At 45.1% G+C, this 25,463-nt stretch overlaps 1 protein-coding gene and 1 long non-coding RNA gene across 6 annotated transcripts in view; one reads left to right on the top strand and one right to left on the bottom strand.

Moving 5' to 3' along the window:
* Positions 1-25,463, top strand: part of ROCK2 (Rho associated coiled-coil containing protein kinase 2) — a 211,146-nt gene that overhangs the window by 18,709 nt on the left and 166,974 nt on the right. For 2 of the 5 annotated variants that reach the window (XM_056564198.1, XM_056564196.1), the window contains exon 1: positions 22,718-22,870. The exons of 1 other annotated variant lie outside the window; for it this stretch is intronic. The gene's annotated coding sequence lies outside the window, so the exon portion shown is untranslated. Of the gene's footprint in view, positions 1-17,811; positions 17,906-21,638; positions 21,752-22,717; positions 22,871-25,463 lie in introns of those variants that run through there. 2 more of the 5 variants (XM_056564199.1, XM_056564197.1) reach the window with 2 other exon arrangements.
* On the bottom strand, positions 1,594-24,403 carry LOC130361340 (uncharacterized). Its single transcript, XR_008890968.1, has 3 exons — positions 24,229-24,403; positions 8,647-8,775; positions 1,594-2,094 (listed from the first exon to the last, which is right to left on the bottom strand). It is a non-coding gene; the product is annotated as an uncharacterized LOC130361340 (long non-coding RNA).

The raw sequence follows: 25,463 nt of genomic DNA, 5'->3' as shown, positions 1-25,463 counted from the left end.
AATCCTTTCAATAATTATCAGCTGCTGAAGTTGAGTTGTTGTTTTCTGTCTGGCAACAGTGCTCTCTGCTGACATCTCTGCTTGTCTCGGGAACTGCACAGAGTAGAAGAGGTTTGCTATGGGGATTTGCTTCTAAACTGGGCGGTTCCCGAGACATGAGTCATCAGAGAGCACTTAGACAGAAAAGAACAACTCAACTTCAGCAGCTCATAAGTACTGAAAGGATTAAGATTTTTTAATAGAAGTAATTTACAAATCTGTTTAACTTTCTGGAGCCAGTTGATATATATCTATCTCTAAGTTTTTTCCTGGATAACCCCTTTAACACCATAGCCAACTTAGTTTCCCTGAATAGTGTTTTTCATTTATTTTGTTTACTCTTCGCTCAAAATAAATAAGCGCAGTTTCCAATGCCTGAGTAAGGACTATTTCTGATGGCGAAATTACCCGCACCACAACAGGGCACATACAATTCTTATCTGCCCAAGACCTCAGCACTGCAGCAAAGAGAGCAGAATATTGGGTCATTAGGCGCCACATCCGCATCTTTCCTTTCTGATAATGACTTAATGAGGATTTAAAATATATATAAAATATATATTTTATATTAGGACTGCAACTAACAATGATTTACAAAATTGATTAATCAACCGAGTTTTAATTGATAAATCACATAAAACAACAACAAAAAAACAACATGGTATTAGGGTTAACAGGAGGAAAAGAGAGAGGGGACAGCCCTTGTAGGGTTAACAGGGGGGGGGGGGGGAACAGCACCTGAAGGGTTAAATGGAGAAAGGGGAGAGCATCTGAAGGGTTAAAAGGGGTACTCCGGTGGAAAACTTTTTTTGGTGCCTGAAAGTTAAACGGATTTGTAAATGACTTCTATTAAAAAAAAATCTTAACCCTTCCAGTATTTTTTAGCAGCTGTATGTTATATAGGAAATTCTTTTCTTTTTGAATTTCTTTTTTTGTCTTGTCCACAGTGCTCTCTGCTGACACCTCTGTCTGTGTCAGGAACTGTCTAGAGCAGAATAGGTTTGCAATGGAGATTTTCTCCTGCTGTGGACAGTTCCTGATACGGGCATCAGGTGTCAAAAAGAAAAGATTTTCCTCTGTAGCATACAGCTGCTAAAATGTACTGGAAGGGTAAAGATTTTTTAATAGAAGTCATTTACAAATTTGTTTAACTTTCTGCCACCAGTTGATTTTAAAATAAAAATGTTTTCCACCGGAGTACCCCTTTAACCTATGAGCCGGAGCCTCGCTGTAGGGGAGAAGGAGCAGTACAGACCTTAGTGATGGCCGTTTTACTCCCTTCACCAGTCACTGCAGAGAGGATCGAGAACAGGGCTTCTGGCCGGACCGAGGGGATCAGGACCGTATATCAGGACTGTAGGTGCCGAGAACCATGAGGTGGCGCCAGCTCCGGACTGCACTCCAGACCGCGGTCTCCATGCTGGAGCTAGGCCGCAGGCCAGCAGAATCTTGGGGGAGGAGGCGGAGGGGAATATGTAGGGCGAAGGAAAGTAGCAACTATAGGTTTAGGTTTTAGGTATAGGTTAGGTTTTTCATGTTTCTAGGCCTCCCTAATATACACCCGTAATGTATGACGCTGGTCACCAGGCATTTGTTTGTGTTTTTCTAAATCTTCTATCAAGGAAAGATGTGGTCAGTGTGGATCCTCTAAAGCCGGGTTTAGCCCTGTGTGGTCTGCGACGTTCCCGTTCCTGTTAATCTGTCAGTTTTCGGCTGGTGACATGGGCTCGGGGATTATAGAGCAGAGCTGACGACACAGTCGTGAAACAGGCAGTCTTTTTCCGATGGGTGGGGTCTGCTGTGCCTGGCAGGCCAAAGTCTGCGCGGTCTGGGCTCCACTCCCAACAAATTCACCAGAAAAACTTTGACCGGTGGCCAGAAAGAAAGTGTTATAAATAGCTGCACCAGCCTGAAGAATTTGTTGAAGTCCCGGCATATTTTACAGTCTAACACTCCGGTGTCCTGTCGGTACTAGCAGAGCTCCGGCCTGAGTTCAAGCCTCTTGTTCTACACAGTCGCGTTTCTTGGATTTTTCTGTACATTTTCTCAATATTCCTTAAGAAAAAAAAAAATAATAATAATTACATGAATTTTGGGAACATCTGCCCAACTTTTATAAAAATCCCAAATCTCAGGTTAACCTCAGTATATCTCTTGGAAGCTGAGATATGGGGAGCTGTTTGATGTGGCTCTCCTACTATAGTGCTGTGACGGAACATCTGCTGTGTTGCCTCCATGTTAAAGGGGTACACCCGTGGAAAACTTTTTTTATTTTTTATTTTTTTTTATCAACTGGTGCCAGAAAGTTAAACAGATTTGTAAATTACTTAAATTAAAAAAATCTTAATCCTTCCAGTATCTTTTAGGGGCTGTATACTACAGAGAAAATGCTTTACTTTTTAGATTTCTCTTCTGTCATGACCACAGTGCTCTCTGCTGACCTCTGCTGTCCATTTTAGAAACTGTCCAGAGCAGCATATGTTTGCTATGGGGTTTTTCTCCTGCCCTGGACAGTTCCTAAAATGGACAGCAGAGGTCAGCAGAGAACACTGTGGTCATGACATCAGAGAAATCTAATTGAAGTAATTTACAAATCTGTTTAACTTTCTGGCACCAGTTTATTTAAAAAAAAAAAAAAGTTTTCCATGGGAGTAGCCCTTTAAAGACAATTCCAGCTCAACCCCCCCCCCCCCCCCCCCCCCCGCCATTAAACAACCCTTCATACCTCAGCATCCTGATATGAGGGATCGGGACACACAAGCATGCTCTGTCCATCTTCACAGAGTGTAATGGGGGTGACACCCAAATTACTCCGTTGAACGGTTTCTGTCACCCCAGTTACCCAGGCTGTATTATCTTTACAATATCCAGACTTTACCATAGAACCCTTAGGCTAGGTTCAGACTACGGAATCTCCAGGCAGAAAATTTCCGTCTGGAGATTCCGAGTGCGGCCAGCGCCGGCTGAATCAGTCGGTGCTAGGACCGCACGGACACTGCAGTCTTCAATAGACTGCAATGTGATCCGCGCGGATTTCCGCCTAAAGAAAGAGCACCGCCTTTCTTCAGGCGGAAATTTCTAAGCGGATTCTCTAAGCTGATTTTCCGCTTCACAAATTCCGAAGTGTGAATTTGTGAACGGAAACCCATTCACTACACTAGACATTTTAGCAAGCGGAATTTCGGATGGAAATTTTACGACTGAATTTCTGTCGGAAATTTCGTAGTCTGAACCTAGCCTTAGGCTTAGGCTGGGTTCACACTACGGTTTGTAATTACGGTTCCCATATACGGCTGGGAGGAGGGGTGGGCGGGGCTTAATCGCGGCGCCCGCACTCAGCCGTATTCGGGAATTGTAGTTAATGTATGTCTATGAGCCGACCGGAGTGAACCGCAGCCTCCGTTCGGCTGCTTTTTCGCCCGTATGCGGTTTCCCGACCGCAGGCAAAAACGTGGTCAACGGCTGAGTGCGGGCGCTGCGATTAAGCCCCGCCCACCCCTCCTCCAAGCCGTATACAGGAACCGTAATTACAAACGTAGTGTGAACCCAGCCTTAGTTGGGAAGGGCAAAAACCCCACCAGGATGCTACGCTGCAGGTCTTGCCAAACTTTAGTCAGAGCTACAAGGTGTGTCATGAAGCAGATGGAGCAGAAAATCTTTTTTTATTTTATTTATTTTTTTATTTTTTTTATATTACATTTTATATATCATTTTTTTTCAGGTGAAACCTTGTGGAATTTGATTCACATATTGACACGGTTTCCATATCAAAGTCCACATGGTTTTTGCCTGTCTAAACCTTCCCTTAGAGGGGTCCTTAAAGGGGTACTCCGCTGCTCAGCATTTGGAACAAACTGTTCCGAATGCTGGAGCCGGGAGCTCGTGATGTCATAGCCCCTCCCCCTCATGATGTCACGCCCGGCCCTCCAAATGCAAGTTTATGGGAGGGGCGTGACGGCTGTCACGCCCCTCCCATAGACTTGCATTGAGAGGGCAGGGCGTGACGTCATGAGGGGGCGGGGCTAAGATGTCACGAGCTCCCGGCTCCAGCATTTGGAACAGTTTTTTCCAAACGCTGCGCAGCAGAGTACCCCTATAAAGGAGGTTATCCAGGAATAGAAAAATAGAGCTAATTTCTTTAAAAAAACGCTCCCCGTCTGTCTTCAGGTTGGGTGTGGTTCTGCAGCTCAGTTCCATTGAAGTGATTGGAGCCAAGTTGTAAAACCACACACAACCTGGAGACTGGCAGGTAGATGTTTTTGAAAGAATCAATTGGGCTTTACATTTTTTTTGAGAACACCAAATTCTGCAATTCCATTCAGCAAGCTTTGTGCGGAATTGCAGACACTCCGCCGTGTGAACATAGCCTTAGGGCCCATTCTGCTCAGAAATTCAAGATTCCTATTGCCAAATTCTGCTGCACAGTGCACACTATGGTATTTCACCAGCATAAACCCTTAGGGTAATACATTTTCTACAGCAAATGTGCAGGGATATCCTCAAGACAAATGTGCAGGGATATCCTCAAGACAAATGTGCAGGGATATCCTCAAGACAAATGTGCAGGGATATCCTCAAGACAAATGTGCAGGGATATCCTCAAGACAAATGTGCAGGGATATCCTCAAGACAAATGTGCAGGGATATCCTCAAGACAAATGTGCAGGGATATCCTCAAGACAAATGTGCAGGGATATTCTCAAGGCAAATGTGCAGGGATATCCTCAAGACAAATGTGCAGGGATATCCTCAAGACAAATGTGCAGGGATATCCTCAAGACAAATGTGCAGGGATATCCTCAAGACAAATGTGCAGGGATATCCTCAAGACAAATGTGCAGGGATATCCTCAAGACAAATGTGCAGGGATATCCTCAAGACAAATGTGCAGGGATATCCTCAAGACAAATGTGCAGGGATATCCTCAAGACAAATGTGCAGGGATATCCTCAAGACAAATGTGCAGGGATATCCTCAAGACAAATGTGCAGGGATATCCTCAAGACAAATGTGCAGGGATATCCTCAAGACAAATGTGCAGGGATATCCTCAAGACAATTGTGCAGGGATATCCCCAGGACAAATCTGCAGCAAAATGTGCAGACCTTGGTTCAAATCTTCTTTGCATCAAAATATGCCACAATATGGTGTGCATGTTTTAAAGGGGTATTCCAGCTGCTCCATTCATTCTGGAGTGAATACCTGAGCACTGTATTTCATAGAGAATTAAGCTGGAATACCCCTTTTAAGTAAGTGGGGAAAATCCGCAAAAAAAAAAAAAAAACGCCACCAATACCCAAAAATGTGTAGCGTTTGATAAACCACCCCCTGCCTTTTCTTTTTTCTTTTTTTTTTTTTTTATTGTTTTCTACCTTGGTATTGCTTTGTATTTTCTGCTCAGACTAAGGCTGGGTTCACACCACGTTTTTGCAATACAGTTACCGTATCAGGTTTTTGAAAAAAAACTGATTCCTCATAACAAAAATGATGTCCGGTTGCATTTGTTTTTTTAAGCAAAAAATGTATGCGTTTTTTACTTTTCATTCCATTATGAATAAAGTTTAACTTGTTTGATTGAAATTCCAAGAAAAAACTGTGCAAAGTCAAAATCCGTATAGTGAAAACCGGATGGAACCATACGCACATATGGTTCTGTATGGTTCACATTGACTCCCATGGTTAAAAAAAGACGTATACGTTTCAATACGGTTTTTGACCCGGACCAAAAACCGTGGTAGGCCACAGTTTTGGGTACGGAGAAAAAAAACAGACAAAACCGTACAAGCTGCAAAACGGACACAACTGGATGCATCTTTTGGCATACGGTTTTCAATGGAGAGTCAATGCATATGGCTTTCAATATGGTTCCGTACGGTTATCAAATTGAAACCGTTTACGGGAACTGTATTGCAAAAATCTGGTGTGAACCCAGCTTTACAGATTCACAGGTTGGGAAGGGGCGTTCCCCAGCAGGCGTGACATCATCTGAAGCAATACAGGAGAGAACTTCCTCCCTCACTCTGCTACACACAATCCAGAGCTGTTCAGTGTGAGATCAGCTATGATTGACTTAGGCTGCACCCCCCCCCCCCCCCGTCAGCACCCCAGTCTGCATTTCCTGATTTTGGACTTCTGCAAGGCCAGCAGGAGTCCAAAGTCTGTGCAAGAGATGGGGGGAATGTGCTCTGGACAAGTAGGGAGACACCTGGTGGCAGCTTTTTTAAAACATAGAAAACTTCATTATTTTTAATCTAAGTACATTAGAAAGATTTTTTTATTTACCATAAGGAGTACAATAGCAAAAATTAGTTTAAAGGAGTAGTCCAGTAGTGAATAAGTGGTGAACAACTTATCCCCTATCCTAAGGATAGGGGATAAGTTGCAGATTGCGGGGGGTCCGACCGCTGGGGCCCGCCGCAATCTCCTGTACGGGGCCCCAACAGCCCGCGCGAAGGGGGCGTGTCGACCCCCGCACGAAGCGGCGGCCGACACGCCCCCTCAATACAACTCTATGGCAGAGCCGGAGTGCTGCCTTCGGCAATCTCCGACTCTGCCATAGCGATGTATTGAGGGGGCGTGTCAGCCGCCGCTTTGTGCGGGGGGGGGGGGGGGGGGGCGACACCCGAGATCTGGCCGGAGAGCCTGGCCCCCGTACAGAGAGATCGCAGGTGCCCCAGCGGTCGGACCCCCTGCAATCTCAAACTTATCCCCTATCCTTTAGGATAGGGGATACGTTTTTCACCACTGGACTACCCCTTAATGACACTGCCCATTTAATCTTTGTACTTGTGCAGGAATACAGGAGCGCGGGATGGACGCATGCGCAAAACCTCTGTATTGGGAGATTTACTTTCGCAGACATATCTCAGCTATGAAGACCATTCCTGAGATTTCTATTTGATGACCTCATGAGGGGGACTATTTTAAAAAGTTCTCTGAATAGGCAACATCTGTACATGATTTAAGGCGGATGCCGTGAACCGGTTACATTGGACTATTTTTAGGTGTTTGTACAGTACGTACATGGATGCATGTGTTCACACACTCAGGCTATGTCTGTGGATCAGGAATGTGTGCATGACACCCCAATGACGTACCCAAGGGCTGGCTGTGCCCCCAATGTATAGACGGGCCTTTCTTTTCTCCTATAGTATGTCAGTGTTGGACTGAGCGGGCCGTATGGATAACAGTTGTACTTTTATGTGTCTGCCTCCCATGAATTCACTAGTATGTTTCTGTTTTGAAAGGGCGGCATTGTTCCGTCTTATCATAAGTGGACACTTGAGGACGTACGCGACTAATACGCTACTGTACTCTGGCAGAGGGAGTTTAAAGGTGTATTCCGACCTTATAAAGTTACACCTAATACGACCATATGACAGTACTTTATAATTGTGGTGGTCAAACTGGGACCCCAACGATTCTTAAAGGGGTATTCCAGGCAAAAACTTTTCTATATATATATATATCAGCTGGCTCCAGAAAGTTAAACAGATTACTTCTATTAAAAAAATCTTAATCCTTTCAGTACTTAGGAGCTTCTAAAGTTGAGGTTGTTCTTTTCTGTCTAAGTGCTCTCTGATGACACCTGTCTCGGGAAACGCCCAGTTTAGAAGCAAATCCCCATAGCAAACCTCTTCTAAACTGGGCGGTTCCCGAGACAGGTGTAATCAGAGAGCACTTAGACAGAAAAGAACAACCTTAAAGGGGTATTCCAGGAAAAAAACTTTTTTTTTATATATATATATCAACTGGGTCCAGAAAGTTAAACAGATTTGTAAATTACTTCTATTAAAAAAATCTTAATCCTTTCAGTACTTAGGAGCTTCTAAAGTTAAGGTTGTTCTTTTCTGTCTAAGTCCTCTCTGATGACACGTGTCTCGGGAACCGCCCAGTTTAGAAGCAAATCCCCATAACAAACCTCTTCTAAACTAGGCGGTTTCCCGAGACACGTGTCATCAGAGATTACTTAGACAGAAAAGAACAACCTTAACTTCAGAAGCTCATAAGTACTGAAATTATTAAGATTTTTTCATAGAAGTGATTTACAAATCTGTTTAACTTTCTGGAGCCATTTGATATATATAAAAAAAGTTTTTTTTTGCCTGGAATACCCCTTTTAAATGAAGGGGCTTCAGCTCTTTTTTTAGCCTCTCCTTGCACAGCATTGTGGCCTCTTCAATCTCCGGAACGGAGAGGTTATACCCACACTGGGGGAGATTTATCAAAACCTGTCCAGAAGAAAGTTGCCCATAGCAACCAATCAGCTCGCTTCTTTCATTTATAACAAGGCCACTGAAAAATGAAAGAAGCGATCTGATTGGTTGCTATGGGCAACTGGGCAACTTTTCCTCTGGACAGGTTTTGATAAATCTCCCCCATTGACTGTAAAATAATGGCGTATTATGGCATGGCAGATGGCAATAACCCTTTAACCCAGTATTTCCCAACCATGGTGCTCCCAGCTATTGCAAAACTATAACTTCCAGCATGCCCGGACAGCCTTCGGCTGTCCGGGCATGCTGGAAGTTGTAGTTTTGCAACAGTGGGAGGCCATCTGGTTGGGAAACACTGCTTTAAACAGAGAAAGCATAGTCCTCAACTCACCAATGCATCTTCAGAACTTCTTCTTTCTTCAAAACATACTCGCATACAACAGGGGAGAGGAAAAAGTGCAACACGGGGGGGACAGCTAGGCGGCGACAGCAGCCGTTTCACACCATATACGTGCATCTTCTGGGCGGATAGCAAAAAATGAAATAAGAATGAATAAAAAAACAAAAATCTATGCACTACAATATCATTAAAAACGCACTGCCATCTCAACTCTGTCATTAATGGGGTACTCCGCTGCCCCAGCGTTAGGAACATTCTGTTCCGAACGATTGGAGCCGGCGGCGTGCGATGTGATGTCACGCCCCCTCCCATAGACTTGCATTGAGGGGACGTGGTGTAAAAATTACAAGGGGCGTGGCCGTGACGTCATGACCCCCGAAGCCCACACCCATCGTTCTAAACAGACTCCGGTTGCTGCACAGAGATCAAGGGGGTCCCAGTTACGGGATCCCCGCGATCAGACATCTTAGCCCTGCCCCTTCATGACGTCCCGCCCCTGCGTGGTGTTACATCATGAGGGGGCAAGGCTATGACGTCACGAGCTCCCGGCGCCGGTTCCAGCGTTCGGAACAGTTGGGTTCAAAAGCTGAGCAGCGGAGTACCCCTTTAACGAAGGGGTTGGCACTGGAGTACACAAGATGATTCTCTAGAATTGCTAGAAACATATTTGCATATGTACAGGACACAGGACACCGGGATCCCCATAGGATTCTTCCGCATACTTGAAGGTACTGTTTGTTAGGATGAAGCGTAAGGCCTCGCATATAAAGGTGATGTAAGTGTCAGGTTTATCAGTGAGTTTTAAAAACTCTTGTACTGCCTGTACACACTGACTGTACAGGCTGACAACATCAATGGAACAGAGACTTTAACCTGGTTCCCAATTAATATCCGCGACTATCTGCAATAATGACGGGTATCTTTGATATATGCAGGTATAGAAGGGAGTAGCGGTCGCAAAAGCCAATCAATATAATGGAACAAGTGTTCTGCCACTGAGCCTATCCCCGCGACAATAGGTCTACCCGGGGGCTTTTGGCTAAGATCAAGTGTAGTATCTGTTCGTATCAGTGGTTTAGTCTCTGCCATTGATGTAGGATGGATGCTGCATGGAGGAGCAGGTGTACCGGGGCGTTCCGGGGCTGGTGCCACGTAACCAGCTCAACGGCTGTCCTGATGTGACCTGTTTCCTCCGGGTCTCGCCATGAGGTTGGGGGGTGTAGAGCCGAGGTACTTCTGTGCCTCGGGGAGTGATGACCCTGAGGTGCCCAAACTCACTGGGTGTTATAATTCATTGAGTGAAAGCACTGCACCATTACTCTTTACCTTTGGCACTCACCCTTGGTATCCCGGCCTTCTGGCTAGGATCAGGAAAATTTTTATAGATCCGGACAGATGAGTATATCTGCACTCGTCCACTTATTTATTATTTTTTGTTTGTCACTGTGCCACTTTTATGGGTCTGTTTTTGTACACAGGATTGTCAGGATCCGGTAGCCCTTCTGGGTGTTCCTCCTGGCGGTCTAGGGGAGGTGTGTGTGACCATTAGGTTCCTCACCTCCCTGCAACCCCTGGGCATCTTGGCTTCGGTCAAGATGCCATCAGAATACAGCTTTTTCGGCCCCTTAGTAGCTTCGTCGAAAAGGGGTTGAACCTGGATCCTTGCAGGTGCCTTTTGGCCAGGAGGTGAAGGGTAGGTTTGTTGGGGGACCTCTCTCCTGTTGGAGAAAGGCTTAGCGATAGACCGCATCCTTTGTGCACGTTTTTTTATTGTGACACGTTTGCACTTTTTCTTGGACTTTGGGTGATAGAGAGCACTTGCCTCGGCTCTAAAAAAAATAAAAAATAAATAAAAAAATAGGTATACCCCGGGGCGGCCTAAGTGCCTTATGCACTTTGGGAAGGTGATTCCATTTAGCCAGTTTAGGGGATTCAGGTATTAATCTTTCTGTTCTCTTTTTGGATAAAGTACCGTTGGTAACGTATTTATGAAGAAAAGATTTGAGGTTATTCAATATCTTGAGGGGCGGCGCTGGGAGCTTGTGACATCATAGCCGCGCCCCCTCAAGATGTCACACCCCGCTCCCTCAATGCAAGTCTATGGGAGGGGGCGTGGCAGCCTCCCATAGACTTGCATTGAGGGGGCGGGGTGTGATGTCATGAGGGGGCAGGGCTATGACATCACCAGCTCCCGGCTCCAGTGTTCGGAAAAGTTTGTCCAAAACGCTGAGCACTGCAGTACCCCTTTAAGAGCTTGCAATTCTGGAGAAGACAAGTTGGATAGGGCTTGACGGTATATCACAGATCGAATGTCTTTTAATACAGCTTTTTGAAAAAGGTCTAAATGGCTCCCTGCTTTAACCACTTTAGATGCCCATTTGACCACCCAGACATTTCACTTGCATTGATGAAGGCGAAACGCTTTGCGTTAATGGGTGGTGGCTCCACTCCTGGCACTTTCACTTATGAAGAACATGGGGGTCCAAAATGAACAGAAGATATCATTGTCTGTTAGAAATCATGGTGGCGATTGCTGAGCTTGTATATGGATCTCAGCATGAAACTTTATGGGAGTTATGAGAAGAGATGGGCAATGCCTGCCTAGCTTCACGGGACCCCCTATTCTTTTGGTGGGTGAGGGCCTCGATGTAGAACCCTTGCCAGTTATGCATTGAGAACACGATTACATGTTACATCTACTGCTGGATCTAACCATGCAGTTTTACCAACAAGATGGTCCACCGCATATGGCAGCTGAGGCTTAGGACCGTAGCCATATTACTTATTGTAGAAGATGGGCATAGTTCTTTTGGGAGGTTTTCTATCTAATAGGAAAAGGGCTGTAAATGTTTTTTGGCTAAAGGTCAGATGTGTGTCTTTTGGATGGGGTTCTGTACACTGGCTAAAGGTCAGAGATGTGTCTTTTGGATGGTGTTCTGTACACTAGCTTAGACGGTCTTCTCGTTGTTGTTGTTAAAGGTTTTACCTCAGAGGGTTGTTTCAAAGATGGTCATCACACAACCGGTGACCATTTTAGGAATATTTCTCAAAAATAAAGTGTGAAGGTTGACAGCCAAGTCGTGCAAATCGGCAGTTGGAAATCTCCTTCCAGCACCTAAATCATGACCGGGAGTCCGGGAACATCCCAGCGACAGTGCATGTGTATGTTATGCCCGGTCCACATGCGGGGATGTAAAAAATGTGATGCAAATCCACAACGTGTTTAGTATTACTGTATTGGATCCTCATGCCAGTCTGCACAAGAAATCACATTTTCTACTTGGCTTATCTCCAAAATCTATGGTGGATATGCTTAGTGTAAAGGTCTTATTATTTTACAAAAATCCAACAAACAGATCTAATAAAAATAAATAAATCTTCCTAGTTTGTTTTATAGGGTAAGGGAGTATTTTGTACATCATCGATTTATAATTTCAATGTAATTTGGGCTCATTTTTATCAATTAGCTGTGTCTACCAGGGCGGTAGGAGGCTATTCAGACACTGAGGAATTGTGAAGGGTATAGGCAACCTCATATTTACTGCTAGAGGGGGAAGGATGGGTGCTACCGTCATGACCATAAAGAGAAGCACTGTCTTAAAGGCTTACTCCGCTGCTCAGCGTTTTGAACAAACTCTTCCTAACGCTGTAGCCGGGAGCTCGTGACCTCATAGCCCCACCCCCTCTTGATGTCACACCCCGCCCCCTCAATGCAAGTCTATGGGAGGGGGCGTGACAGCCGTCACGCCCCCTCCAATAGACTTGCATTGAGGGGGCGTGGTGTGACAATTTGAGGGGGCGGGGCTATGTCTTCACAAGCTCCCGACTCCAGCTTTCGGAACAGTTTGTTCCAAACGCTGAGCAGTGGAGTACCCCTGAGATGGGGCCGAAACCTTAAGTAATGCACATGACCAGGCTTTCGTATCTTTAGTCTTCTGACCTTGCTTGTTTGATGTGCATCTATTGCTCCCCAACCAATGCCCAGTCTGTCTTAGGCCCGATTATTAATCCAAGCCGTCTCTGTTCTCCTCCAGAAACTTCTTGGAACCCCTTGAAGATGGAGCTTCTTATTAGTTTTTTGTGTTTCCATGGATTCTCCTGGCCCGTGTTTATAAGCCCTTAGGGGGCTATGCTTGGGTTTGTAGACTTTATTGATATACGAGAGGATAAGCTCATTGCAGCTGGGACACTCGGAGTGTTCTTCTCCTTGTGAAGAGGCTTATTAACATTCTGATGAGCCTCCGCACACTTCACATCAAGCTTTTACTTTTATTTGACTGGAAAATGAGAACTTTGTTTCCCCTGACCTGCTTCTGTCACATGTAGAAGTCCCCGGCTTTCGATGGTGGAGCAGCTGTCAGCAGAGAACAGACTCGATCGTGACAGGCATGGCACCCCGCAGAGGAGCCGGGCGAGGAGCTAATTTTGTCCTCCTGTGGTTTATTTTCTCTTCCTCATCTTTGACTGTTTAGCTGTGTGGTTTCTTGTTGCTGTCACTGAAGTAGTGTAAACCTCTGGTCCATCGCTGTGCAAGAAGTTCCAAGCAATACATTTCATTGAGGGAAAACACCCCAAAAAATGATGAGCTTTCTGATTTTTTATTTATTTATTTTTTTAGGCACGTTGGCTACATAGATAGCGGCTGGGATTTGTCCATTTCTGGTTTATACCTATCTTTTGACTAGAATATGGCATTTGGGGGGGCATCTGAAAGCAGTGGCCGGCTAACGATCAATAGGATGTTGTCCTTGGCACCAGTTTATGTTCAGCACGTTCTGGATTCTCCTTGTACATATAGTGCCATTATTAACAATTTATTACCAAAAACGCCACAACTTTTTGTACTTCCAAAACTAAATTCATACTAAGGGAGCAAAATAACTTAAATGAGTTCTGTAGTGAAACATAACTTATCCCCTATCCAAAGGATAGGAGATAAGTTATAGATCGCGGGGGGGGGTTTACGGAGTACGACTGCTGGGAACCCCCACGATCTCCTGAACGGGGCCCCAGCAGTCTGCTGGAAGGGGGCGTGCCGACCCCCGCACGGAGCGGTGGCCGACATAAAAAAAAAAAAATTGTTAAATATAATAAATGTGAATTAACCCCTTCCCAATAAAAAATAAAATAAAAAAATACATTTTTTAAGAAATTATAAAAAAAAGCCCTTTCTATTATAAAAACTAAAAAAAAACAAAAAAAAACACACCCCTTTTTCCCATTAAGGGTACATTCACACGGGCAGATCCATAGCGCTGAAGGATCGCTACAGGCTGCCTTTTCGATGTGCCTGCTTGGAGTGGCAATACGAGCAGACACACTGAAGCGATGTGCGAGTCGCCGCGCATGCACGATGTACTCGCACACATCGGGGCTGCGCTCCCCCTGCTCCATGAGAGCGACCGCGATGTGCGAGTACACTGCGCATCCACACTGCGACTCGCACATCGCAGTGTGATTGCTCGTAGCGGTGTATTGCCGCTCCAAGCAGGCACATCTGAAGGCACCTTCAGTAAAATATGCTGTGGATCCGCCCGTGTGAACGTACCCTCAAAGGGGTACTTTGGTGGAAAACTTAATTTTTTTTAATTTTTTTTACATCAACTGGTGCCATAAAGTTAAAACAGATTTGTAAATTACTTCTGTTAAAACATCTTAATCCTTCCAGTACTTATTAGCTGCTGAATACTACAGAGGAAATGCTTTTCTTTTTGGAACAGAGTTCCACAGTGCTCTCTGCTGACATCTCTGTCCATTTTAAGAACTGTCCAGAACAGCATATGTTTGCTATGGGGATTTTCTCCTACTTTGGACAGTTATTAAAATGGACAGTGATGTCAGCAGAGAGCACTGTGTTCCAAAAAGAAAATAATTTCCTCTGTAGCATTCAGCGGCTAATAAGTACTGGAAGGATTAAGATTTTTTAATAGAAGTAATTTACAATTCTGTTTAATTTTCTGGCACCAGTTGATTTAAAAAAAAAAAAAAAAAAGTTTTCCACTGGAGTACCCCTTTTAAGGGAAAAAAATGAAACCCTGTCACATGACATTTAAAAGAGTATCAGTAATTGGTATCGGCGAGTACTTAAAGGGGTAGTCCAGTGGTGAAAAATGTATCTCCTATCCGACCGCTGGGGCCCCCCGTGATCTCTTTACGGGGCCCCGGCTCACTGCCCATATAGCGGGTGTTTACCACCGCACAAAGCGGCGGCCGACACGCCCCCTCAATACATCGCTATGGCAGAGCCGGAGGTTGCCGAAGGCAGCGCTCCGCCTCTGCCATAGTGTTGTATTGAGGGGTGTGTCAGCCGCCACTTCGTGTGGTGGTCAACACGATCCCTTCCCGCGGGCTGCCAGGGCCCCAACGGTCGGACCCCCGCGATCTGAAACTTATGCCCTAACCTTAAGATAGGGGGTACGTTTTTCACCACTGGATATCTCCTTTAAGAAAAAGTATTGGTACTCGTACTCTGTTTAACTTTCTGGCACCAGTTGATTTAAAAAAAAAACAGTTTTTCACTGGAGTACCCCTTTAAGGCCGATCCGAGATGATGGAAACATAAACCACTATAATCCCAATAAGATGGAGCCCAGTTACAACCATCTAAACTGAAACCTTTTCATTGCAGCGTCCTAGAGACAGAAATGCATTTTGTTTTTCTTTAAAAATTGCTTTCTCACTATTTAAACCTGACCTCTGTGATAGGGGATACATTTTTAAATGCTGGAATACCCCTTTAAGTTTCTAGAAGGACAGGAGCCTGGTGACCCTTCTCCAGGCATGCTTGGAGTTGTAGTTTTACCACATCTGGATGTCCACAGTTTAAAGACCACTGCCCTTATGCAACAAACCATGCAAATCTAAACGTAGCTTAGGGGTAGTTTTTTGTGACTTTTCTGTGCCATTTCAGTGGTACTTGGTGGAGCCGGCGCCTGGAGCTCGTGACGTCATAGCCCTGCCCCCTCATGACATCACGTCTGCGCCCCCTCTCATAGACGGCTGTCACGCCCCCTCCCATAGACTTGCATTGAGGGGGTGGGGCGTGACGTCATGAGGGGGCGGGCTATTACGTCACGAGCTCCAGGGGCTGGCTCCAGCATTTGTTGCAAACGCTGAGCAGGGGAGTACCCCTTTAAGAAACATCACGTTTGAATGCATCCTAAAGCTTCCTTCTGAACCAAACCTGAACCCGGAATTCACTGACATAAATATCTAGCATTTTATAGGCGGCCTTCCAGCTTCTAACTCCAGGAATAAGGAAATATTTCAGCACCGGGCTTCATATGCATTTTTTTCTTCTAGTAAGGGATTACAGTGCTATAAACATTATTTCTAGACTAATGCGGACTGTCTGCTTTTATATACATTCTCTACCCGTCGTTATACTGATGCATACCATTCAACGGGAAGAGGAAAATGTGCAGACTGGATTTATATGGGGTGACGCGGTGTTTCCATCAGCCTGTTATACTGTCAGAAAACCTGCAGAGCGATGATAGTATCTGCGGAGTTATCGTATCCGTATCTAGCATTGGCTCCACATGAACGGCTTCAGGCTGCACAGGGTTGCCACCTGGCCGGTATTTTTAGATTAGAAATACCGGCAATGTAGTGGTTGGTGTTTATCCAACCAATCCTCCAACTCCCAGCATGTTACACCATATGCTATACCAGTGTTTCCCAACCAGAGCGTCTCCAGCTGTTGTAAAACTACAACTCCGAGCATGCCCGGACAGCCGTTGGCTGTCCGGGCATGCTGGGAATTGTAGTTTTACAGCAGCTGGAGGCACCCCTGGTTGGGAAACATTGACCTATACTATATACTACTATATAGTCCAACATGCTGGGAGTTGTAGTTTTGCAACAGCTGGAGGCACCCCTGGTTGGGAAACATTCACCTATACTATATATACTACTATATAGTCCAACATGCTGGGAGTTGTAGTGTTGCAACAGCTGGAGGCACCCCTGGTTGGGAAACACTGACCTATACTATATAATACTATATAGTGCAACATGCTGGGAGTGGTAGTTTTGCAACAGCTGGAGGCACCCCTGGTTGGGAAACACTGACCAACACTATATACTACTTCTGTATATAGTCCAACATGCTGGGAGTTGTAGTTTTCATTTGGGGCAGCTGCTGAGCCACAGGCTGTATCAGGGCATGCTGGGAGTTGTAGTAAGGAACTAACTGCAACCCCCACATGTAATGAAAAAAGCGATCAAAAAGTCACATCAAAACAAAAATGGTACTGTTAAAAACTACAGATCGGGGCGCAAAAAATGAGCCATACAGCCCTGTATAAGGAGAAATAAAAAAGTTATAGGGGTCAGAATAGGACAAAATGTCCCCAGCATATGTGTATCCTGTTATGTCACGCATATATAATTAATTATGCAAATTAGCATGGGCGGTATTATTATTATTTTTGCAACAAAGGTGACAACCCTGGAAAAGACCATGTGATGCCGAGAGCGATGAGGACAAGCTCTAGTGGTGCGGACATAGCAGAAGGGTGCGGACATAGCAGAAGACACCAGTATTATACACATCACATGGTAGACTTGGGGCCTGAAGCTGCGAGTGACGCCTCTGACAGTCGCCGTTGTCATGGTCATGTGTGATATTAGTTTTACCCTTGTATAAAATGTCATGTATTGCTCCAGCCTATGAGATCCGGTCATGTACACCCAATATGGCAAAAGTCAGTGGGGGTAGATCTATCCAAACTGGTAGCAAAGTAAAAAGGAGTAGTTGCCCATAGCAACAAGTAAGGCCTCGGCTTTCATATACTGTGGTGTTAAGGTACCGGATTGCATCCGTTACTTTGTGGTGAGGTCCCCAAAGTCAGAGTCCCTAGGTACCAGTAGGATCCTTATCTATAGTTAGTTCCTAGTCACCCCTTTAATAGTTAAAATGATTCAAATTCTAAGTGTATATATGTATATAAAGTGTACTTACCTTGTTGTAGTGTCGCAGGACCTGCGGGTCACGTGATGCGTTCCAGAACTCTATGGTTCTTTTACTCAAGGACCTTTGGAGGTAGTCAGGTGATCATCCACCATGCTTTGTAACGGTGAGTGACAGCTGACATGGACCAATCCAAAACGCCCCTGCCCATATAACTGAGCGGCGGCCATTAATCTCTCTCTTTCCTCGTGGGCTGCTGATGAGGACGGATCTGCGCAGCTGTCATCGGCAACCACCAGGCCGAAGCCTTGCGGCAGCGGCCATCATTTCATAACTGTGAGTTACTTCAATTCCCTGTTTCTCCGCAAGATCACTGGACCTAAACAGACCCCTAAATCCAGCGGATCTCTGCAAAACCTAATTCTACTAATCTCAGGATAACTTATCGGTCCTAAGCAACTGTCAGTCACTGCCGTGCTGATAATAGACTCTGTTACTAAGACTGTTACCGAATGTACCGCAATTCATCAGTAAAGTTCCTGCAAGTTCAGCACTGCCGTGGACAATCGTTTATTTCTGCACGCACCTATCGTTTCTGGGAAGGGGGGCGATAGGCCCAGCAACTACCTCAGCGTATTAACCCTCACCCTGGCATCACGAGTGACAAGGGTTAAATTAACCTCTCATATTCCAACACAGCAACACCCCAAGTACACTATACCCCCCAAGGGCTACCACAATACTAAAAGCCCTCTGAAAAAGTGTCGCTCTATCTGGTTGCCCGGATTTCCCTTTTTTACTTTTCTATGCTAGTTTTGATGCATCTCCCCCAATAGGTAATCCAAAATGGTGATGTAGGTCGACAACCTACAGAAATGGACGTTGGGAGGGTTCCTCTCCTGATCAGTTGATGATTTGAGGGCTATATTATTATTTAAAAGCGACGCGTTTTCAATCCGTAAGGGATTCTTTGTCAGGCAAGTAATAGTATAGTTTATTAATTCATCATCATAAAATTAACAGGGGAAAAAAGGGGGGTAATAAAAACAATCTAGGAGCAGTGTTCACTGACACCTGTACATCAAAGTAACATACACATATAAAGTGCATGGGAGAGATAATAAAGTAGATATGAAATGCAACTGCAATAAAGTAATGGGATTCACTGAAAGACTGGGACGAGCGTCCTACCACTGGCTATTAAGCTCACAATGTCACATTACATAACAATACACAAATGTAATACAACTCACCCATGTGGTGCACTGACACTGCCTGCCCCAACGTATGTTTCGTCTGACTTGACTTTATCAATCCCTTGAAAAATACGCTATTTTGTACTTTGGAATTTTTTTGCACGTACTCCATTGACCGTGCGGTTTAATTAACCATATATTTTTATAGTTCGGACATTTACGAACGTGGCAATATCACATTTTTATTTTTATTTACACCGTTTTTTTTTTTAATGGGAAAAGGGGGGCAATTCAAACTTTTATTTCTTACAATGTTATAGTCACCATAGGGGACTATAACATGCAATTCAGATTACAGGCACTGATCAATGCATTGCCATAGCATTGATCAGTGTTATCGCTGCTTGACTGCTCCTGCCTGGATCTCGGGCACCGAGCAGTCATTCGGCGATCGGACGCAGAGGAAGCAGGTAAGGGACCCTCCTGATGAGTCCTAGCTGATCGAGCTGCCTGACTGAGCTGCCGGAAAGCTTTCACTTTCACTTTAGATGTGGTGATCAACTTTGATCACCGGGTCTAAAGAGTTAATGCCGGACATCTGCCTGAATGGGGATGTCTGGCATCAGCCGCAGGTCCTGGCTGCTGATAGCAGCCGGAACCATGCGGGTATGATGCAAGCTCAGCTCCTAAGCTCGCTTCATAACCCTGCCGTGCCGCAGCGCCATTTATAAATGGCGTTTTGCGACAAGGGGTTAAAGAATTTATTTGCAAACTATGGTAGAAAATAAGTATTTGGTCAATTATAAAAGTTAATCTCAATACTTTGTTATATACCCTTTGTTGGCTATGATAGAAGTCAAACATTTTCTGTAAGTCTTCACAAGGTTTTCACATATTGTTGCTGGTATTTTGGCCCATTCCTCCATGCAGATCTCCTCTAGAGCAGTGATGTTTTGGGGCTGTCGCTGGGCAACAAGGACTTTTAACTCCTCCCAAGGGCTTTCTATGGGATTGAGATCTGGAGACTGGCTAGGCCACTCCAGGACTTTGAAATGCTTCTTACGAAGCCACTCCTTCATTGCTCGGGCGATGTGTTTGGGATCATTGTCATTCTGAAAGACCCAGCCACGTTTCATCTTCAATGCCCTTGCTGATGGAAGGAGGTTTTCACTCAAAATCTCACGATACATGGTCCATTCATTCTTTCCTTTACACGGATCAGTCGTCCTGGTCCCTTTGCTAAAAAACAGCCCCAAAGCATAATGTTTCCACCCCCATGCTTCACAGTAGGTATGGTGTTCTTTGGATGCAACTCAGCATTCTTTCTCCTCCAAACATGACGAGTTGAGTTTTTACCAAAAAGTTTTACTTTGGTTTCATCTGACCATATGACATAATCCCAATCCTCTTCTGGATCATCCAAATGCTCTCTAGCAAACTTCAGACGGGCCCGGACATGTACTGGCTTAAGTAGGGGGACATGTGTGGCACTGCATGATTTGAGTCCCTGGCCATGTAGTGTGTTACTGATGGTAGCCTTTGTTACTTTGGTTCCAGATATCTGCAGGTCATTCACTAGGTCCTCCCGTGTGGTTCTGGCATTTTTGCTCACTGTTCTTGTGATAATTTTGACACCACGAGGTGCGATCTTTCGTGGAGCTCCAGATCGAGGGGGATTATCAGTGGTCTTGTATGTCTTCCATTTTCTAATAATTGCTCCCACAGTTGATTTCTTCACACCATGCTTGCCTATTGCAGATTCAGTCTTCCCAGCCTGGTGCAGGACTGCAATTTTTTTTTTCTGGTGTCCTTCGACAGCTCTTTGGTCTTGGCCATAGTGGAGTTTGGAGTGTGACTGTTTTAGGTTGTGGACAAGGTCTTTTTTTTTCTTATTTTTCTTCCAAAAATGTTTTATTGAGAATTTCAGAAGGTATAAGAAATAACAGTATCAAACGATGCAACGGAACAAAAAGCTAGTAAAAGCTCAATGTTACACAATTAAAGGTTACAACCAAACCAAAGGAAAAACAAACACTGACAATGTTATGTAGCTTTGGTGGACAGGTGTCTTTCATATTGATAAGAAGTTCAAACAGGTGCCATTAATACAGGTAACAAACTGGCTCCAGAAAGTTAAACAGATTTATAAATTACTTGTATTAAAAAATCTTAATCCTTTCAGTAATTAAGAGCTGCTAAAGTTTAGTTTTTCTTTTCTATGTAGGTGTTCCCTGATGACACCTCTGTCTGTCTTGGGAACTGTCCAGAGTAGAAGCAAATCCCCATAGCAAACCTCTTCTACTCTCTGCAGTTTCCAGTACAAGCAGAAATGTCAGCAGAGAGCACTGTTGCCAGACAGAAAAGTACAACTCAACTTCAGCAGCTGATAACTATTGAAAGGATTAAGATTTTTTAATAGAAGTAATTTACAAATCTGTTTAACTTTCTGGAGCTAGTTGAATTCCCCTTTTAACGCAAGATGATACATATTTTTTATAAATAGTTTAACTTTTTAAACACAATCTTTTAAATGTGGTTTTATTTATTGTGTCTATTCCTCTTGCTATTGCTTTGTGGTCGTATTCTGGGACAGTCATGTGACCAGATATGTTTCGATTTAGATGTAAAAGCTTTTCATTAAAGGGGTAGTTCAGTTAATAATTTTTATTTATTATTAGTTTCCTCCTTCATGGTTTTTTATTTTTGTAATTAACATTCATAAAAAATGTACACTCCTTCTACCATTACTACTATTTTTTGCCTCCCTCTTGTGGCATCTGTCTCTGCTGCTGTCTCTCCTCCTACAGCCCCCACCTTCCGAGATGGAGATCACATGACTCAACTGTGAGACGGATCAGCTGACTCTACTTCTGTGAGGGAGAGCGGGAGACCTCTTCTGCCTAGCAACACCCCTTATTAGTAACCTTACAGTGATCTGTACAGAACAGTACACTAAGCCCACTTCACTTCTACCACTTTTCATAAGGTATCAAGTAGGGCTGGGCGGTATACCGGTTCATACCGAATACCGCTATTTTTCTGCTGCACGATATGAATTTTAACCCATACCGCAATACCGGTTTGGCCCCTCCCCCTCGAGAATGACTGAATTATCAGCCAGCGCTGCGCTGTCCCCATCGGGGAACTAATCATATGTGACCCGCGAGCGCTGCTCTGCCCCCCCCCCCCCAAATTAATTATCAACCCAGCGCTATTACTCAGATCTGCCCCCCCCCCCCCAAATTAATTATCAACCCAGCGCTATTACTCACATATGTCACCCGCAAGCGCTGCCCTCCTGGTCATCCTGTTTGTTGCGTCCGACGGCATTGACACTCTATACCAGTGGTCTTCAACCTCCAGATGTTGCAAAACTACAACTCCCAGCCGTTGGCTGTCCGGGCATACTGGGAGTTGTAGTTTTGCAACATCTGGAGGTCCGCAGATTGCAAACCACTCCTCTATACTATACCCCTATGCCCGGGCTGCAAAAGGTAAACAAAATAAACTTGAACTCACCTTCCCCGTCGGTCCAGATCAGCTTCCTATTGAATGGAACGTCAGAGAAGCCGTCAGCCTATCACCGGCCGGTGATGGGCTGACGGCTGTCCGACATTCCCGTCCACAGCGTAAGGCCGACGTCGGAACAGTGCAGCGCTGGGATAATAATGAATTTTGGGGGAGGGGTAGGTGGGGGGGGGGGGGGAATACTGTTATATAACATGGAACCGCCATAAGAAACAAAAATACCGCGATACACATATTTGGCTATACCGCCCAGCCCTAGTATCAAGTTTTATAATTGTATGTTATTGACATGCCGGTGCCGCCTGCCGGCCTAGGACGCTTTGTGGTACTTACATGTGCCCACAGTGCAGTCCTCACAGAGCGGCGGGCATGTAAGTACGGCAGTCTATGATTTTTGGCCGGCCGGGTTGCTGTATAAGTGCTTGCAGTATGCGCCAGGCACGGACTTGTCATCGGGCACACCGTGTGTTTGCCCCGTGTGCCGCGCTATCCAGGAGAGAAGCGCTGAACGGGAGTAAAGGATGCCGGGACCTATAGTTTCAAGATAGGGGACGGAAGAAAGCAAGAGGGCAAAAAGGTAAAACTGAGCGAGATACAGTTAATAAAAAGGCCAGGGTACGATTATGGACACTTAAAGGGGTACTCTGCCCCTAGACATCTTATCCCATATCCAAAGGATAGGGGATAAGATGTTAGATCGGCGCGGTCCCGCTGCTGGGGACCCTGGGGATTGCCACTGCGGCACCCCGCCATCATTACTGCACAGAGCGAGTTCGCTCTGTGCGTAATGACGGGCGATACAGGAGCCGGAGCAGCATGACTTCATGGCTCCGCCCCTCATGACATCACGGCCCGTCCCCTTAATGCAAGTCTATGACAGGGGAGCGTGACGACCGCCACACCCCCTCCCATAGACTTGTATTGACGGGGGCGGGCCGTGACGTCACGAGGGGCGGAGCCGTGGCGTAACGATGCTCCGGCCCCTGTATTGCCCGTCATTACGTGCAGAGCGATCTCGCTTTGCGCAGTAATGATAACGGGGTGCTGCAGCAGCGATCCCCGGGGTCCCCAGCAGCGGGACCGTGGCGATCTAACATCTTATCCCCTATCCTTTGGATAGGGGATAAGATGTCTAGGGGCGGAGTACCCGTTTAATGTCCACTGTTCGGCAGGGTTCGCACTGAGGAAGTGCGCCCAGGGCATAGTAAAGGAGTCTGGTCTAGGACCGCGCAGACATTGCCGTCCCCATAGATGGCAATGTCTTTTGGATGGATACTGAGTGTGATCATTCTTTTGGTGGTGGAATATCTGCCGCCAAGATTCCGTAGTGTGCACTGTGCAGCGGAATCCCATTGACAGCAATGGCATTTTTCTGCATATGAATATCCGACTAAAATTCCTAAGTGGAATTCCGCCCCCCATTATGCAGCCTTTTTATGCAATTTATTAAGGTGTGTGTGTCAGTTTCTTAGAAATCCTGTCCAAATGAAAATAAATATTGTGCAAATTTTCACGCCAATGATAAATAAAAATTGCCCTGTTAAGGTGATTTGAGCCAGTAGCTCGTGTTCCTTACTATTTTTGTTTTTGAGTTTAGGTTGGTGGACAAGTGTTATCACCTCCCATACCCACTATTTTTGCAGGTATTTTTATGCTTTTATATCCCCCACATTTTTTATCTTTCTTATTGAGGAGGGGGTTATCGTTCAGAAGAATACTTCTAGTTAGAGCGCACAGTTATTGAGCAGCGGCCATAGATTTGGTTGTAGAGCTGGAGGCTTTTTAAGGACTCTGTATAGTGGTCCTGGATACAGCACTGCTCTTGTGTATCCATCTGTGTCCTCGCTTACTCCGCGCTGCCTGCTGAATCACTGTCGGGAGACGCTCCATCTGTGTTATCCAAGGCCCATTGTCTGCCTTCAGAACTGACCTTACCTGTAGTATACAGCCTATGCCAGAGATCTTCAAACTGTGAACATGGTGGAGAACTACAACTCTCAACATGCCCAAGAGTAGTTTTGCGACAGCAGGATGTCCACCACTAGCCTAGGCACAGATCTCTCCTCTGTCCTAATTTATGAGGTGTTGGGGAAGATTCAACAAAACTTGTCCCGAGGAAAACTCAACCAGTTGCCCATAGCAACCAATCAGATCGCTTCTTTCATTTTTGAAAAGGCCTCTGAAAAATAAAAAGAAGCGATCTGGTTGGTTGCTATGGGCAACTGGTCAACTTTTTCTCGGCACAGTCCTTGATGAATCTCCCCTAAAATGCATTAAAATCTAGTATAAGGACTTCTTAAACTGGATGAGTTTGTCATAAAAGTATCAGGACGGATAAGTAGAATCCTGATTTTTCTTTTCTGATTCGCAGTAGTAACTGTAGTGTTATATTTCACAAGAGCGATAATGTGCGGTTTTATTCACCCCCCCCCCCCTAGTATTTAGTGTTATCAGCCGCATCTCCTGATAACTTCACTTTCTGTAATGGTGTCGGTGTTACCACATTCCACAAGCGCCTGGGCACATTCCTGCGAGAATATTTCCGCACATAGCGAGGTTACAAAAAAAAAACACCTGGCAGCACAGAGGAACGCCATTCAGTGAAGTCATTCACACCGCTGGTTAATAAGGGACTTTCTTTACCTGGTGAGTCATGGAGAACGTCAGGTCAATAAGGACTATGGACATTAGGTAATAGCCGGGTGCTTCATAGTCACACACACTGGCGGTATTATACCAGAGGAGGACACAGTGATGATTTTCTGTTTTATATAGCACCAGCTTATACTGCAGTGCTGTACAGAGCTTATCATTATACCTGTCAAGCTCAGGTCCCTGTCTTAATTGGGACCTCTGTCCCTTGGGGGCCAAAGTTCATTGGCCCTTGTCTTCATCAGGGCTCAAAGTAAGGGTAGTTTAACACTTAACTAATCTGCAGAGGAATTTGACACCATTGACTTTAGTGGGTACGTGGAAAATCTGCCACTATTGGGGATTTTCCACTGACCCTTCAAAGTCAATGGTGTCAAAATCTGCTGCAGGATGGTTCCGTCTAGTGGTAAATTTTATTGCTAAATTTCCAGGAGGAATGGTGCTTGAACATATACCATTCTTTTGAACGGTTACCAACATATACCATTCTTTTGGGACCGTTCGATGCATCTGGCTCA

This window comes from Hyla sarda, chromosome 3, assembly GCF_029499605.1.
Source record: "Hyla sarda isolate aHylSar1 chromosome 3, aHylSar1.hap1, whole genome shotgun sequence".
Lineage (NCBI taxonomy): Eukaryota > Metazoa > Chordata > Amphibia > Anura > Hylidae > Hyla > Hyla sarda.
The sequence above is the reverse complement of the archived record's forward strand: the minus strand, read 5'-3'. Positions and strand labels throughout refer to the sequence as shown.